This window comes from Sciurus carolinensis, chromosome 5 (assembly GCF_902686445.1).
Source record: "Sciurus carolinensis chromosome 5, mSciCar1.2, whole genome shotgun sequence".
NCBI lineage: Eukaryota > Metazoa > Chordata > Mammalia > Rodentia > Sciuridae > Sciurus > Sciurus carolinensis.
Genome location: NC_062217.1, coordinates 136,832,701 through 136,849,958, shown reverse-complemented (window position 1 = coordinate 136,849,958; position 17,258 = coordinate 136,832,701). Strand labels below are relative to the sequence as shown.

Here is a 17,258-nt window from a genome sequence, read left to right as displayed (position 1 = left end):
GATTAAGAGCATGGACTCTAAAGTTAGTTCTGCCACTCACTAGCTGTGCGACCCTTGACAATTTGCTTAGTCTCTGCTTCCTCATTTTCCTCATGTGTGAAAAGGAACTGATAACAATACCTATTATCACAGAATACTTGTAAGGATTATATGGTGGATTCAAAACAGGGTCTGGCACATAGTAAGAAGATATATTAGATATTATTTAATCTATCTCAATCTTATATTTTATTGCTTTACATTCTTTAAACCAAAACTTACCTTTTATATGTGCATAATGGATAAAAATTAATTTAACATTTTTAAAACCCAAAATATCCTATACTAAGTAAAAATACACTAATAAATTAGTGCTTTTTTTTGTAAACACATGGGATACATGTTGTTTCTCTGTTTGTACATGGAGTCAAGGCATACCATTTATGTAATCATAAATTTACATAGGGTAATGTTGTTTGATTCATTGTTATTTTTTTCCTTCTCCCCACCCCTCCCAACCCTCTTTTCCCTCTACACAGTCCTTCCTTCCTCCATTCTTGCCACCTTCCTTAACCCTAATCCTAAACCTAACCCTAACCCTAACGCTAACCCCTCCCACCCCCCATTATATGTCCTCATCCGCTTATCAGTGAGATCATTCGTCCTTTAGTTTTTTGAGATTGGCTTATCTCACTTAGGATGATATTGTCCAATTTCATCCACTTGCCTGCAAATGCCATAATTTTATCATTCTTTATAGCGGAGTAATATTCCATTGTATATATATGCCACAGTTTCTTTATCCATTCATCAACTGAAGGACATCTAGGTTGGTTCCACAATCTGGCTATGGTGAATTGAGCAGCAATGAACATTGATGTGGCTGTATCTCTGTAGTATGCTGATTTTAAGTCCTTTGGGTATAGGCCAAGGAGTGGGATAGCTGGATCAAATGGTGGTTCCATTCCAAGCTTTCTAAGGAATCTCCATACTGCTTTCCAGAGTGGCTGCACTAATTTGCAGCCCCACCGGCAATGTATGAGTGTATCTATTTCCCCACATCCTCTCCAACACCGATTGTTGCTTGTATTCTTGATAATCGCCATTCTAATTAGGGTGAGATGGAATCTTAGGGTAGTTTTGATTTGCATTTCTCTTATTACTAGAGATGTTGAACATTTTTTCATATATCTGTTGACTGCTTGACACTGAGTGCTTTTTTGTGTGTATGCTGTACTAGGGATTGAAGCCAGGGGCACTCTACCACTGAGCTACATCCCAAAGCCTTTTCATTTTTTATTTTGAAACAGGATCTCATAAGTTTGCCCAGGCTGTCCTTGAACTTGTGATCCTCCTGTCTTAGCCTCCCACTGGGATTACTGACCTATACCACTGTAAATGCGTTGTTTTATTTAATATTTCCAAGGTTTGATAAACTCCAACAACTCCATAAGAACAAAGGAATAAGACATTTAAGTTAATATTTCAATTAGAAGTTATCATATAATACAGTTTATAAATCTGAAAGTTAAATAAGACATTAATGTTAAAATTATATTCAGCAGAATAAGAACGCCCTTTGAAATGGAACCAGTGAGGAGGTCAAATGCTTACATATAGTATTATTATAGATTCATATAAAGAAAAGAGAAAAGGATTTAGTGTTCAAGGGGATTTAGTAAGAATTTAAAGTGATACTTAGGTAACCTTAATAAAAAATCTGAAATAGGACTCAAACTTGTGACCCTCCTGCCTCAGTCTACCAAATCACTGATTACAGTTGTGTGTCACCACACCCAGACCCAGCATTATTTAAAATACTTTATTTTTAGACAGAGAAAGTTTTATTTCATTTTGCTTATTTTTGCCGTAATGGGGCAAAATTTTTTCTCTCCACTGTTGGAGTTGGAGGAAAAATTTTTTCCTCTACCCTCCTTGGAAGATAAGTGGAGCCTGAAAATTAAACTGACAAAAAAACAAAGTCACTAGATTTTTAAGACTATATACTATCTTAACAGGAAAACCTGAGGGCAAGAAAGAATGCATACAAGAAATAAGCAACTTTTAGGAAAGATAAATGCACCTTGAGGAGAATAGATGGAAATGAGTTTTGTGATAACATCTGTACAGGTGGGACAATTCCAGTGATAAGACTCAATCTCCACTAGTCACAAAACTCACAGGGAAAAGATTTTTGACAACTGAGGTTTATGACAATTCATGCCCTGTGGAGATTTATGACAACTGGGTTCTTGTAGAAAGCTCTGCTTTTAGGCAAATAAGGGAGTTCAGAAAAGAGCCTAGTCGCAAATGCCTTTGGCTCAAAATAATTTTTATACATAGTGCCATCTTCTGGACCCTTTGCCATCAACAGATACAAATATCTGAACACTTAACTGGTACAAAGCACTTGGCAGTATAAAACATCCTAGGATTGGTCGTGATGGCACACGACTAATCCCAGCAATTCAGGAGGTTAAGTAAGAAGGATTACAAGTTTAAGGCCAGCCTGGGCAACTTAAGAGACAATGTCTCAAAATAAAAATAAAAAAGGCTGGGGATTATAGCTCAGTGGTAAAGCAATCCTGGGGTAAATACCCAGTAATTTGGAAAAAAAAAAAAAAATCTAGGATAAAGTTTAGTCATCAAGGAGCTGATAATAAAAAGTATAAAACAACAGACGCTTAAATTTTTAAGATATTTTTACAACAAGAGAATATTATAAAGGTTTTCATATATATCTATAAAAGTATATACCTATAAATATGTATCTATATATAGATATATATCTATAAATATGTATCTATATATAGATATATATCTATAAATAGACATATATTGGGGTGGGATGTGGACTCACACACTCAAACACTGTTGCAGGGTAGGCTGGCACTTTCTATCAAATCTGTATGGCTTCTCTGATAGTAAATGCATTTCTAAAAATTCATCCTATAAAATAAAAAGTCTCACAAGGTATGGACAAACACCACAGCACTGTTCATAATACAAGAGAAAAAAATACAAACACTTTAATTATTTATTAATAGGGGACTGGTAAATAAATTCAAGTATATCCAGAAAATGGAATACCTCTCAGCTACTAAAAACAAAAACAAAATAGAAATATAATAATAAAAATTCCCCTACATGTTCAGTAAAAAGAGAAAGTTAAAAAGATGCATAATGTAACCCCACTTTTGAAGAGTGGAATGAGAAAAGAATGAATGAAAGATTACACTAATCTCTGTACTTCTAACAGTGGTAGAGAAGTGAGGGTTAAGGCAGGATTACAAAATACTCTCACTACTTCATACTACTTCATTTCTGTATTGTTTGAAGTTTCAACCACAAATATGTGTAACTTCTGTTAACAGAAAATAGAGTTCTATGGTTTTTGTTTTTCATTTTGTGGTACTGGGGATTGACAACCAGGGTCTTGAGTCTGCTTGGCAAGCACTTTTACCGAGTTACATCCCCAGTCCACTATGTCAGTTAGATAAACCATATTGAAGTTTCACCAAGTTTATTAGCATATTACATGCTTTGGAAAGTCAGTGGTAAAGAAATATATTAATATATTAATTAGATGGGGTGGGGGTGTAGCTCAGTGGTAGAGTTCTTGCCTAGCATGCATGAGCCCTTGAGTTTGATTCCCAGCACTGAAGAAAAAAAAAAAAAAAGAGAGAGAGAAAGATGGTACAAGAAAAATCAAAATACTACCTTCAAATAATGATGCAGAAAAGCTAATTTTTAGGCTTGGATCACTGAGGAAGAAAAGAGATAGGAGGTACACTAGATTTTTAAAGCTTTTCCATAAAAAAAGAAGAAGAAGGAAGGTTAAAGATAGCACTGATCAACATAATGTAATTATATAGTCTCATTAAAGACAGATATTAGGAATGAAATTGAAATTATATTGTTATACTGTGTGCATATACAAATGTATAACAATGAATGCACTAATTAAAATACATAATTTTTTAAAAGAATCAAGTGAAATTAATTTTAATGTTTCTTCAGTCCAATGTATCCAAAACAATATAATTTCAATATGCAATAAACATTTTAAAAGCATAGTGAGATACTTCACAGTTTGAACTATCTTCAAACTCTAATTGTAAGTTACACATCCATATTCACCAAAATTTAAGTCTTTAACATTTCCTATCAAAAGCTTAATCCCAGCTACTTGGGAGACTGAGGCAAGAACATCTCAAGTTCAAAGTCAGCATCAGCAACTTAGGGAAACCCTGTCTCAAAAAACGCTGGGGAACCAGGCAGGCATGGTGGCTCATGCCTGTAATCCCAGCTGCTCGGAAGCTGAGTGAGGCAGGAGGATCACAGGTTTGAAGTCAGCCTCGGCAACTTACTGAGGCTGTAAGCAAACCTAGCTGAGATCCTGTCTCAAAATTTAAAAAAATAAAAGGGGCTGGAGATGTAGCTCAGTGGTTAAATGTCCTAGAGTTCAATCCCTGGCACACAAAAACAGGGGCTGGGGATCTAGCTCAGTGGTAGAGTGCTCCTAGGTTCAATCTCCAGTACTGCCAAAAAAAAAAAAAAAAAAAAAGGGTGGGGGGGACGACCTACAAATGTTAATATTATTACATAAAACAGTTATCACAAGTACATACATCTTCTACAGATTCTTAACTTCAAAACTCAAAGTCTCTATTCATAACACTTCAGATACTTTACCTAATGCTAAAGAAGAATGCTCAGAAAAGGAGACACAAGGGGACAGGGGAAGAACACCACTGGTCATAAGCCATTCCTTTGTTATTTGCAAGGACTGCCAAGGCTGAAGAGTGACTTTTTTCAGCCAAAAATCAGAAATCCAATGATGTCATCAGGACCAAAAGCATTATATGACCTGCAATTTCAGCAACTAACTGCTTTGCGCTGAAGTCATGGGATTCTCTTTCTTTAGCAGAAAAATGATCTTGAAGTTCACTAAGTCCCTTTCACTTTTTAAGACAAAGAAACAGCAGAGATCTGAACAGGTTTTGTGTGGAATCCAAGATTACACTGCTACTTTCCGGTAGAACCAGTACTAGATTTTATTTTTTAAAAAGTCAAAACTTAATCTTTTTGCTGCTGCTTTATAACTTTTCATAGTTCCCAAACTATCCAAAACAGACACAGTGCTTTTACAATTTTTAAAAGAAACAATGTTTGCTTTAAACACTACTGAATACTTCCAGAAACATTTTCCCTCTGCTTCCTTGCCTAAGGTCTCATTCTGCAGGCCACTCTCTTATTTAGTAAAGCCTTCCAAAGCACCTACATTCTAGACAAGCCCAGTCCCCTTTCCTTATGACTTGATCTTGTAAAGTTTTGTACACTTCCCCCACATAGACCTTAACCTAAGTACAATTAGAAAACTGTTTAACATCAATTTTCTTCTAACCAGGTCTTAAGTTGGTATTTCCCAAAACTAGGTTCTAAGCTCTTTGCTGACTATACCAGGAGTTCCTGATAAGAAGTCTATGACATATATATGACATTGCACCAAAGAGTTTTGTGTATTTTCCTTCAGGTTCTAAAGGAATGACCTTAAAAAGGCTAAGAACCAAAGTATAGAAGATGTTTTTATTATTTACCTGACCAGAGTCATCTTTTTTCTTTGGGGAAACACTGCTTGCCCATCTCACTTAGTTTCAGGAAGACTACCAATTACAGTGTTCAATGGGCTCCCTAGCTGCTCCAGTGGGGATACAGCCATTTCTGGTAAGGATGGCACCCTACCTCCCTGAAAACCAAGAAGAATTTCTTCAGGGGACAGAATATATGTATCTGGAAAAGAAGCACCCTTTTCCCCTCCTAAATTCGTACCAAACAAACCTGTATTAGTCTGGAGATGCTAATGATCCTCCTCTGCAAGGTGAACACTGGCCTGAAAATGAGGCCAAAAAAGTGGAGAATACTGAATCCCAATTACATCATAATATTCAACCATGCCTATTTCTAGTCTTTTCAAAAAGATGGGAGAAAACATTTTCCCTTTAAGCCAATGCAAGTAGGGCTTTCACATGCAAACAAAAGTCACTTGAGTACCACCTAATTCTGATTACTGATATATATAGCCTATACGGTCAGTAATCACCCCCAAGTATCTATGTCCAGCACAAACTTCTGTCAAATTCCAGGACCATACATACAACTGCCAAGTAGAAATCTCTACTTTGGGTTTTCTTTTCTTTCTTTCTTCCTCTGCTGCTTCTTTTAAATTTCATTTACTTATTCTTTCCTCTGGAACTGAGGATTAAACGCAGGGCTTCACAAATACATTCTACCACTGAGTTATACACCTAGCCCTAGAAACCTCTATTTGGCTGTACACTTCAAAATTTTATTTTCAAAACTATACTATTTCTGCCATTCTTCAAACTGACTCTATAATGTTTAATCCCCCAAACTAAATCTGATTATTTTATCCCTATACCTGGCATATTCCTTTCCCTACACATAGCATACCCCAATCCTCCTCCATAAGTCAACAGTCAATTATATACAGCTAGAGCAAGTTAAGTTCCACTCTTTCAGACTTTAGTAATACATATAACAGATCTGTATCCTAAAAAAATAATCAATAGAAGCATAAAAGTTTGCCAGATGCAGGAGTACACACCTACAATTGCAGTTATTCAGGAGGATGAGACAGGAGGATCAGATTCAAGTCATACGTATGCAACTTAGGGAGACCCTGTCTCAAAATAAAAAATAAGGACTGGGGGATATAGCACAGAAGCAGAAAGTTCCTGTATTCAATCCCAAGTACCATTTAAAAAAAAAAAAAAAAAAAGTAGCAGCAGCATAAAATTTTAAAAGGAAAAGCACTAAAGTCCACAACAGAGAAAATAAAAAGATACTTAAAAAACAATTTCCTTATCTATCCAATGTCTATTCATTAGTCCTATATTTAGCTGCTTAGGGACTTACTAAGCCCACCCTGAGATGAATTATACTGATCATCTATTTCCTTAAGTCCCTAACTAGGGCTCTTTTTTAAAACCATTTCTAGAGATCTCTAGGCACATCGTTTTGTTTTTATCTTTTTTAAAAATGAGGGTCTTGCAGAGCATGGTTGCACTCGCCTGTAATCCTAGTGACTCAGGAGGCTGAGGCAGGAGGACCACAAACTCAAGGCCAGCATCTGCAACTTAGTGAGGCTCTAAGCAACTTAGTGAGACTCTGTCTCAAAATAAAAAATAAAAAGGTCTGGAAATGTGGCTTAGCAGTTAAGTGCCCCTAGGTTCAAACCCCAGTACCAAAAAAAAAAAAAAAAATCTGAGGGTCTTAAACATGCTGGCTAAAAAAATTGATACACATTATAAATATGAATATCCAAACACATTTATTTTTGTACTTTTTTTTTTTTTTTTTAAAGTAAGTACAAGCTGGGCTCAATGGTGCAAGTCTATAGTCTCAGGTACTTGGGAGGCTAAGGTGAAGGGGTCACTTAAGCCCAGGAGTTTTGGGGCCAGTCTGGTAATAGTGAGACTCTGTTCAAAAATATAAAAATAAATAAAAAATAAATACAGTAGACCCTTCATATCTTGGGATTCAACCACCCACAAATTACAAATAAAAACTACTCGGGAAAAAAAAAAGTTGTACTGAACACAAAGAACTTTTGGTCACTATTCCCTAAACAATTACAATACAACTACTCGTACAGCATATAATAATTACTTACTATACAAATAATTATTAAGTATTAGGTATTATAAATAATCTAGAGAAGGGTTAGGGATATAACTCAGCAGTGGAGCCCTTGCCTAGCATGGGCAAGGCCCTGGGTTTGATCCCCAGAGTCACAAATAGTAAATAACACAAGAAATCTAAAGACATGTGGGTTATACGCAAATAGTAGGCCACTTTGTATAAGGGGACATGAGTATCTGAAAGATTTTGATAACCACCACGCTCTTAGAACCAATCCCATAGGAGGAACAATTGTATATAATGATTGTTAATGATGATACATAAATACTGAACAGTCCTGAAAATAATCTATCCACTTGGTCATCACAATCTCCCACAATTTCCACCCTACAAAGTCTGTGCCATTTTGTGAAAATAACCAACTCTTAGAGGACTTGTGAGTTCAGATAATAAGCAAAAGAAATTAGAGGCTGGTGATTTAGCTCAGTGGTAGAGTGCTTGCCTAGCACGCACAAAACTCTTTGAGTTCAATCCCTAATACCCACCCCGCACACACAAACAAATGAAATGTGGGGGGTGTACGAAGAGCTCAGGGGTCAAAGTACCTCCCAGTCATGCAGGTCTGCTCAGAGACCCCATTCAAAAATAAAAATTTCTCTGTACTGCCTGAAATTTCTCACTTGTTAAAGAGATTTAGCAAACATCTTTTAAAAATAACTTTTCATAGTAACAGCAGGGGTATAAATGACTTCCACATGAGTTTAAATTCTTTCTTTCCAACACCTACACTAAAGGAACAGGAGAGAAGCTTTATTCATCAATTCTAAGATGCACATGTTTAAGCAACTCTGACATTGGAGTGCACTTTACAACCAATGGCTAGAAGCATATTTTCTTTGTAAGTGTCTTATAAGCATCTTATATTTGACATAATTCAATGTAACGCAACATTTGAATTTAATCTTATAAGTGTTAAAAGAGTTGGACTGACCAGCTAAATACAGAATGGCACTAAAAAGGCATTCTAAAAACAAAACTAGTAAAAGTTGGTAGAAGGAAAAGGAAAGAAAAGGATTCCTATTTCAAAATTTAGCATGAGAGGAAGCCAATATTCCTTTTTCTTCATGGCTTCTCTGTTCCCAAAATCCATAAGTCAAATCAGTACAGTTCAATAGCCACTGCTAGGATAGATATGGGCCTTTCCCCACTTATTAACTTTAAAATGCAACAAAATTGGTTATAGACCCAGTCTGCAATCTAGTAGTAGAACTATTAAAGGCATAAAAACTGCCATAAAATATCAAATGTCTCACAGAGTGCACACTTAACTTAAATACATCATTTTGTATTCATTATACTTCAAAAAAATTAAAACTTCTTAAAAAGACAAGTGCAGTAAAAAAATACTAGGGGGAGAAAACTATGCTAAATATAAAAAATAAAACTGTGTGGTACTCCAGAAGTGATTCCATTCAGAAGAAAAAATTAAGACTCAGAGTTGAAATTAAAAAATGAAGTTTGAAGATTGGGTAAGACCTGGACATATGGTAACTGGCCACCTATGCAGTCCATATAGAAGGAACACTATAGCAAAGAGTACAGGAGGAGGATGAAAAAAGAACAGATGAAAGAAGCAAAAACAAACTAGACAACAGAGAAAATGAAGACAAGAGCATATTATTATCCAAGCAGGATAAAAACCTGGTTTAAACAAGGGGGGGGGGGGGGGGGACACACACATGTAGTAGAAATTACAGAGAAAAGAAAAAACCTGAAAATGAAATAACCTCAGATTTGAAAACTCAACAAATTTCTGGAAAAAAAAATGTAACACTAAATTCACACAAGAAATTAAAAAACCTACATAAACCATTAGCTATTAAATAAACTGAAATGGTATTCAAAATCCTCTCCAGGAAAAAAGATACAGACCTGAATGGTCTTATAGGTTATGTCTGCCAGACTTTGAAGGAACAGATAATCCCAGCCCAAAACTCCTAAAAAGAAAAAAATAAGGAAAATTATCCAATTTATTTTATGACTTTATTATAACTCTAATACCAACATGAATTAAGAATTTTGTCAGAGTAGGACAAAATATGAAAGCAGAATCAACAGATGTTGGTAGATTTAACAAGATGTGATGGAATGGGGAAAAGGTTTGGGTTTGGTATGACATCAACAGAAATAAGGAACACTAAAAAAGTCAAAAGGAAGAGTTCAGTTTGAACTAGAACCAGGCTGAACTATGCATAAAGCAAATGAAAAAATAGGATTCATGCACAAGAGAGATTAAGAACAGAGATTTGAGAAATATTCAGATAACAAGGTCTGAATAATAATGTCAAGGAACTGGAGAGACAGAAAAGTGACCTGAAGAGTGAAACTTGGAGCACTTATACATAAAATTAAATAAATATATTAAGCAGCAGCAATTACATTAAGTGCAGTAATGCATGCCTATAACTCAGTGATTAGGGAGGCTGAGATAGGAAAATCTTAAGTTTGAGGCCAGTTTCAACAACTCAATGATATTCTGTTAAAAAAAAAAAAAAAAAAAAAGTTTCTTTTTAAAGGGCTGGGGATGTAGCTCAGTGGTAAAGTGCTCCTGGGTTTAATCCCCAGTACCAAAAACAAAAAAAAAAAAAAAAAAAAAAAACGGAAGGAGGAAGAGAAGGTGATAGAAAAGGGGAAGAAAAGAAAAAATCTGCACAAGCCCACTTTTCACCTAGTTAACTTTCACTCTTCCTTCACACTGTACCAGGTTCTGAGGTAACATTTTTAGGGAGGTGTTCATATAATCTCCCAGCACCAGGTCAGATCCCAATTTTAACCTCTTTTTAACCTCTTATAATACTCTGCACTTCCATTATAACCACAATTTTACTTAATTAAAGAACTCATCCTTCGATGTATGTCAACATGTGTCTCCCCCACTAGACATTAAGCTCCATGAGAGCATGGGCCATATCTGTGGTTGCAACCTTTTGCCTTGCACAGTATTTTAGAATACAGCAAGTGTTTCTGGAATGAAATGTACAGATGAATGAAAGCCAAGGAAAAAGAGTTCAAGAAGGAGAAGTTGGGCAGGCAATGTAACTCAGGACCAGCACCATCAAATAAAAAAGAATGTGAAGTGGACGTTAAATGTAGAGGAACTTCAGGGAGAGGACTGAAAAAAGGCATTTAAATGTGTCGGTTAGTTCCTAGTCAACAAAGGGTTAAGAAGTGAATGGTTGGCCACCCTGTCCAGGCAGGAAAAGTAGACTGTACTCTTGGCAATCTCTACAGATGAGATTATGAATGACTGAGTTTTAATTTTATTTCAATTTTGCTCTATTTTGCAATTTCTCTTTAATGGCCATGTATTACTTTTATAAGAAAAAAAATTTTTCAAAATGTTAATGTGCTCTGAAAAGGAAAGCAGCAACAAGACAGCTTAAGGGAATAGCAAACTTAAGCAATGGGTTTTGTAAATTTGACTCTCAAATACATCTGTACTTTTAAAAACCAAAGACAGCAGGAAGGACAGATAACTCATGCTCCATTTAGTAGGAAAATCAGGGAAAGATGAAACAAAGTTAACTAGCAAGAAGAACCAAAACAATACTCTTCCTCTCCAAGGAAAGAAGCTGATGAGAAGGAACCAGTAGAGAAGCTCCCACTAGACACCTCAATCTTTTTAGTAACGGATGGGTAGAAGTGAAGAAAACTAAGAAGGTTTGAAATGGGCTCCACGGATAATGTGAAGAGAAAAAAAAAATAATCAAGTACTGGTTCTATTACAAATATATTCCAAATTTTAATTGGCCTTTCGTAAACAGCCCATTCCTAGATCAGAGAATTACCCATATATTACTTTAAATTTAAAAAGCGGAATAATTCTGGTTCACGATCTATCTCAACAACTGAAAATAAGCATTGCTACCTTCTAATTTAATTCGAAGTTTAACTCCTCTCACAAGCAGATACAATCAAGGAATTGTTTTGAACTCTAGCAACAAAACAACACGTTTTCAAGTACGAGTAAGAGAAAAACGCTACTATACGTAAAAAGTATTTGCAGCGTTTGTTTAAAAAAAGAAAAACTCCTGTGTCTCGACGTTGTTCCTAAGTTCAAATCCCAGCTCGTTCATCTAAATTAATCTCTTTGCGACTCAGTTTCCTTCTCTAAAACAACGAGGAATACAGTAACCACGGTTAAAATGTAAGTGACGCATAAAAGTAAGTGACGCATCACAGGTGCCAAGTTCCTACTATGTACTCAGAACAGTTTGCTAGCCGTTCAAAAGAAAAACCTGCAGTGCTTACAGCAAATTAAAACATCCAAGCGCACGAAGGAGTACAAAACACCAGACCCTGATACACGGCATATGATTTTTTTTGCCCTGACGCAAGCTCATTTTTTTTCTTGCCAAACCTTTCCACTGGGAGTCTGGAAAGAGTAAAAAGGTTACAAGCAATCCAGCAGAAAGTTTTCCGAAATTGAAGGGCAGAATCACAACAGACATGGCAGCGGAGGCCGCGCAGGACAACAGGTGAACCGACACGCAGCGACCTCGGAGAAAACCGCACCTTCCAAGTTGGAGGACGGGCTAGCAGCTCCCCCGGGCTCGACGACCACACTTTGTTCTCCTTCCTTTCTCACCCAAGCGTACCGAGACGAACCCCGAATATCAACCTCGCAGCTCCGGGGCGGGGAGCTGAGCGCCTTTCCCATTTAAGGATTCCAGAAGCGTCCTCGGAGCGGCTTTAGTCCACACCGCCTTCCCAAACACGGCCTGTGACCCAGGGGTAGGAAGGGAAACAAAAGAGGGCCCGGACAGCAGGACCCGACACAACGCGGGGCTGAGGGTCAGCGGAGGGGACCTCAGGGCCCAGGGCGCGCCGCGGCCTCGCCAGCCCCGGGCCGCCCCTCACTCCAAACTTCGCCCGCGCCCGCGCCGGCCTCCCCGCCGCAGCCGGCCTCTCCCGGCGCGCACACGCACTTCCAGACGAGCCAACTCACCCGGACTCCGGGGAACTCATCCTCCAGCCCTCCGAGCGTAGCGGGTGTGAGGGCAGCGAGCCGCCGGGGCGCGGCGGGGGCCCGGCTCGGCCTCCGCCCTCGGCGTGCAGCGGCCCCGGCCCGGTCGCCCCTCGCGCGGCCGTGCGATCCTCGTCTCGCGCGGACCGACGCGCCGGAGCCCGAGCGTTCCTACCCGCCCTCCTCTTTCCTCCCTCCTCCTTCCTCCCTCCTCCCTCCTCCTTCGCCCAGCCCGGCAGGCGGATTCCAATCTCCGCAGCCGTCGCGGCCGACACTCGCACGCGGGGGAGGGGCGGCGCGGGTACGGGGGCCTGGGGGAGGGGCGGGCCTCCACGAGAGTCGGCTCGGCGCGCGCGCGCACTTGGAGGGCGCCCGCCAGCGCCGCGCGCACCCGAACGCGGGAGCCGGTCCCGCCCCGCCCCGCCCCGGACACGAAATGAGCCGAGCGCGCGGCGGAAGGACCCGAAAGGCCCGCGGAGCCCGGCGCCCCGCTGCCGGGGAGGAGGACCAGCCGCCGGCAAGGGGGCGCCGGGCTGCTGTGGGGAGGGGGGCCGGTCCTCTGCTCGGGCCTGTCGGCCCCTCGCGTCGAGCCAGCCCCATAGCCGCCATGGCGGGGCCACTCTGTGGAAGCCGCATCAGGCAGACAACTCGGGGTACACACGATGGAGGGCCTCCCGTCCGGGGCTTCCAAGACCCACTGTCCCCGCGGGTTCCTTCATACCGACCCCCTGTGCTTCCGACTCACACTCCCTTTGAGCTCCAGTCATCAGGTTTGAGAAATGAGCCTGATCGCTTAGAAGGCACCAAGTCACCAAGCTGGGCGAGGATTGCCCGGTCTTGGTAGTAGTCGTTGCGACAAAGAAAAGAAAAATGTAGTTACACTGCATTCATTATTCACCCACCCACCGCTCCCCGGTTCTTGCTCTGGGCTGTGGGCCAACGTGCCGAGGCGCAGTTAAGGAGATGGAGGTGCACGCGCTTCGAGGGAGCAGGGAGAGCAGCGTTTCCTGGTCTATCTTTCAGCCCCGAGGCCCGGCCCGCTCGGGTTGCTGTGATCTGCGAGCCGGTGAATTCCAAAGGCATAAGATAAGGAGCGGTGGGAGTCCAGCCGAACTGAAGTCAGCACACTATAAATATTGCTTTCATTTCTACCTTTGGCTCACTCGAGTGACCTCGTATACCCTCCAGCGTCTCGTTCCCTCCTTGTGGAAAATGCAGATAATTATCACTACACTACCTCTTTTCTTCCATTTTCCCAGATTCTTTGTGCAAAATTCTGTTAAATGTATTCTATGATCTGTACATGAAGAAAGAAAAGATTGGCCCGTTTTTACCAAATGTGACTTTAATAACCTCTTTGATAAGTATTTCAACAAAAATATCATGTCCAATTAGTTTGTTATACATAGATACCTTAAGTTTTCTTTAAAAATCACTTTCAGGAAAAGAATGTGCCTGGTATTGCTACTTATATTTACCTACAATCTCGCCTAAAGAAATGTTTAGATTCCACGGTATTTCCTTATATTCTGATAGGAGTGTTGAAATTCCCTTATGTTCTTAAAGTTTTATGTGTGTGTGGGTGAGTGTCTTTTATTCTTTTTCACTTTTCTCTTTTATCCACCCTTACCCTTCTTGCCTGAGATGCCCTCCGTAATTACAAATTATTTTTCAGTTCTCTTTTCATCACTGTTTTTTTTTTTTTCCTGAGCTCTTTAGCTGTCTCAGGTTTGTGAGTCATGCATCACTGTATCTCGATAAGAATATGAGATTCTTGGCATCAACTAAAATTTGTCACTTTTCTCCAGTTTTTTACATATTACCTGCTTTAATTTTAAGGGAAAGAGTGGACTATTTTCTCAAAGAGATTCAGACTGATTGGCCAAGATGATATGCTGAGCAATGTGTCATGGCAGAGAAAACCGTGGCAAGTGGGTAATTATGCCCTCTGCAGCCTAATTCAATTTTTGGACATAGGAATCAGTCTATAAAATAACCAAGAAATCTCAGGTTGGAACTTTAGCACATCAAGTTTCTGAAACATACAAATTGATATTGCCTGGCTTATGTTGTATGCCACTGAAATGGGAGCAAAATTGAGACATCAAATTTTGTCATGCTGTTAGTTCTCCTTTACAAAAGGATCTTCTTTTCAAATACTTGGGAATGTTACTTGATATCCTTTTGCTATCCTTAGAAAAAAACCACCTAGAGCCAAGGCTTAGCATATCATATCAGGCAACCTACCCACTGAGAACTGAGCAGGGGCATGGTGTTCTCTGGTTCCTGGCATGTGTATGCATGCCAACCCGTTTCTCCGGTTTGCCTGCCCACTAAATGAACAGAGCAACCAGGAAGCCTAAGGAGGCATCTGGACACGCATGGTCTGGCCCCCAAAGTCAGAGGCAACAACTCAAGTTCCAACTTAACATTCAGTAATGCGGTAGTGTTCCTTTAGATTAATGGAAGAGACTGGAAATGGGCCTTTTGCTCTGTGCAGTTAGTACAGGTCTCAAAAGTGGCATCTCTTGCCCAAATCAGGAAGCATTAGTTTGGAATGGAAAGGACCCTTCTCATATGCTTCTCCTCTCCTCAAGGATACCTTCCCAATCTATCTTAAATTAACACCCCCATCACAGTTAATTTCACTTTCTTTTTTTTTTTTTAATATTTTTGTAGATAAACACAATACCTTTATTTTGTTTATTTAGTTTTTTTATGTGGTGCTGAGGATGGAATCCAGTACCTCATTCGTGCTAGGCAAGCGCTGTATCACTGTTTCTGTTTCAGAAACTTGATGCACTGAAGTTCCAACCTGAGATTCTTGGCTATTTTATAGACTGATTCCTATGTCCACAACCCCAGCACCAATATTCACTTTCTTTATGCCGCTTTTTGTTATCCGAATTTCCTTGTTTATTTAGTTTGATTGTGGTCTGAACCCCTCTGCCCCATTAGAATGTAAACTGGAAAGCAGACTTTTTCAGCCTGTTTTCAACTGTCTCATCAGAGCTTGGTGCCCTGAGCATAAGTGATCAACATTTGTTAACTGAATGAGATAGATAAGCATAGGATTTCCTCTGAGCATTTCTGAACCTTGTCACCAAGACCCTTTCAGTGTTAGGAGGTGGCATGGCTACGTGGGAAAGGGTGAGTGAGGGTTTGCCAGGAAAGCTATGAATTACATCATCTTCAGTAAAATGGGACTTCTGCCTTCAGGGATCCAAGTTCAATAGATTAATCCAAGTTAATCCATTCGAAGTCATTTTCCTGTTGTAAAGGTTTTATGAGGCAAAAGGCAGTGCTAAATCTTTGTGAGTATGGAGATAAGCTAGCACCCAGTAAGGACTAGTGAAGGGATGTCCTTGGTAGTCGACACTTTAGGTTGGTTTCAAACCCAATATTAAATGGATAAAGTTGCTGTAGAGAGTAGAGGAAACAGCTTCATTTTTCAGCAAGGACGCTTCGTCATTTTATTTGTTAATGATACTCCCGTGGTTTAGAAGTACTGAGACAAAACAGATTGTGTATGAAAAAAGATTTATGTATCTAAGGATAATTCAGTGCACAAAACAAAAAAAACCTTAAAAACCTGAATGTGTTCTTTGTAATGGCAAAATATTTACTTTGAAGCACCTCTATTTTTACTTCTAAACAACTTGTTCCTTCTCCCTTACTCCTTTTTAATCTTGCTTTGCTTTCAAAGCACTATTTACTTAATTGAAAGACCATTTACTGAGGATACTCCTGCAAAGTAGCCATCACTTGATCCTACCCCATTCATGATCTCTATTCCTTCTTTCCCTACACCCCTTATCATAGAACCCAGTCCTTTCCTAGACCTTGAGGCAGAAAGAATTCCCAGAGCTGCAGTCCCAAGCCCAAGACAGACTTTAGGGAATCCTGAGCTTGGCTTTTTTGTAAGAACAGACCCATCACCCTTTTATATTTGAATTTTGGCCTCCTGAACTCAATTTTCTCTGCCTATCCTCTGAACTCAGTCCTCTCTACAACACAGACTGGCCACACTCCAGATTCTCTGCAACTGTGTATTCTGCGCATCTACAGGGCCTCCTTTCCTCCATTACCTCAGGTTGGACATCCTGATGCCTGCTGTTCTCCTGGACTACCACCTGTTGTTTGCTCACTACTCTGTGGCTATCAGGTACTGCCTAGAGATCAGCAGTTCCTCCCACTCCAGCTCCCACTCAGCCCAGGGCAAATCTTGTCCTCCATCCTGGTGCAGTTCACTGCCCCACCTTTCCCTGCCCCTAGAGCAGGGGGTTTATGATCAATTATAGTGGAGACCCCCCAGAGCCTCAATCCCACTAGAAAAGTGCTCTACTACTAAACTACAACGCAGTCCTGGGATTATTTTTTTAACCAAATAAAAATAATAATTTATATTTATATATAATATAAATATATATTTCATGTATAATATTTAATAAAGTATTTTATATATAATAAAATATTTATATTTTATGTATAATATGTACATGTATATAATATATACATATATAAATACATAATTATATAACAGTATAAACATAATAGTACATATATAATGTTATATATAATATATAGT

The 17,258-nt window shown here is 39.4% G+C and overlaps 1 protein-coding gene across 1 annotated transcript in view; it reads right to left on the bottom strand.

Moving 5' to 3' along the window:
- The window catches only part of Bmpr1a (bone morphogenetic protein receptor type 1A), a 131,849-nt gene extending 118,340 nt beyond the window's left edge, over positions 1-13,509 (bottom strand). The window contains 1 exon segment of the mRNA XM_047552912.1: positions 13,416-13,509. The gene's annotated coding sequence lies outside the window, so the exon portion shown is untranslated.
- Positions 13,510-17,258: the final 3,749 nt, after the last annotated feature.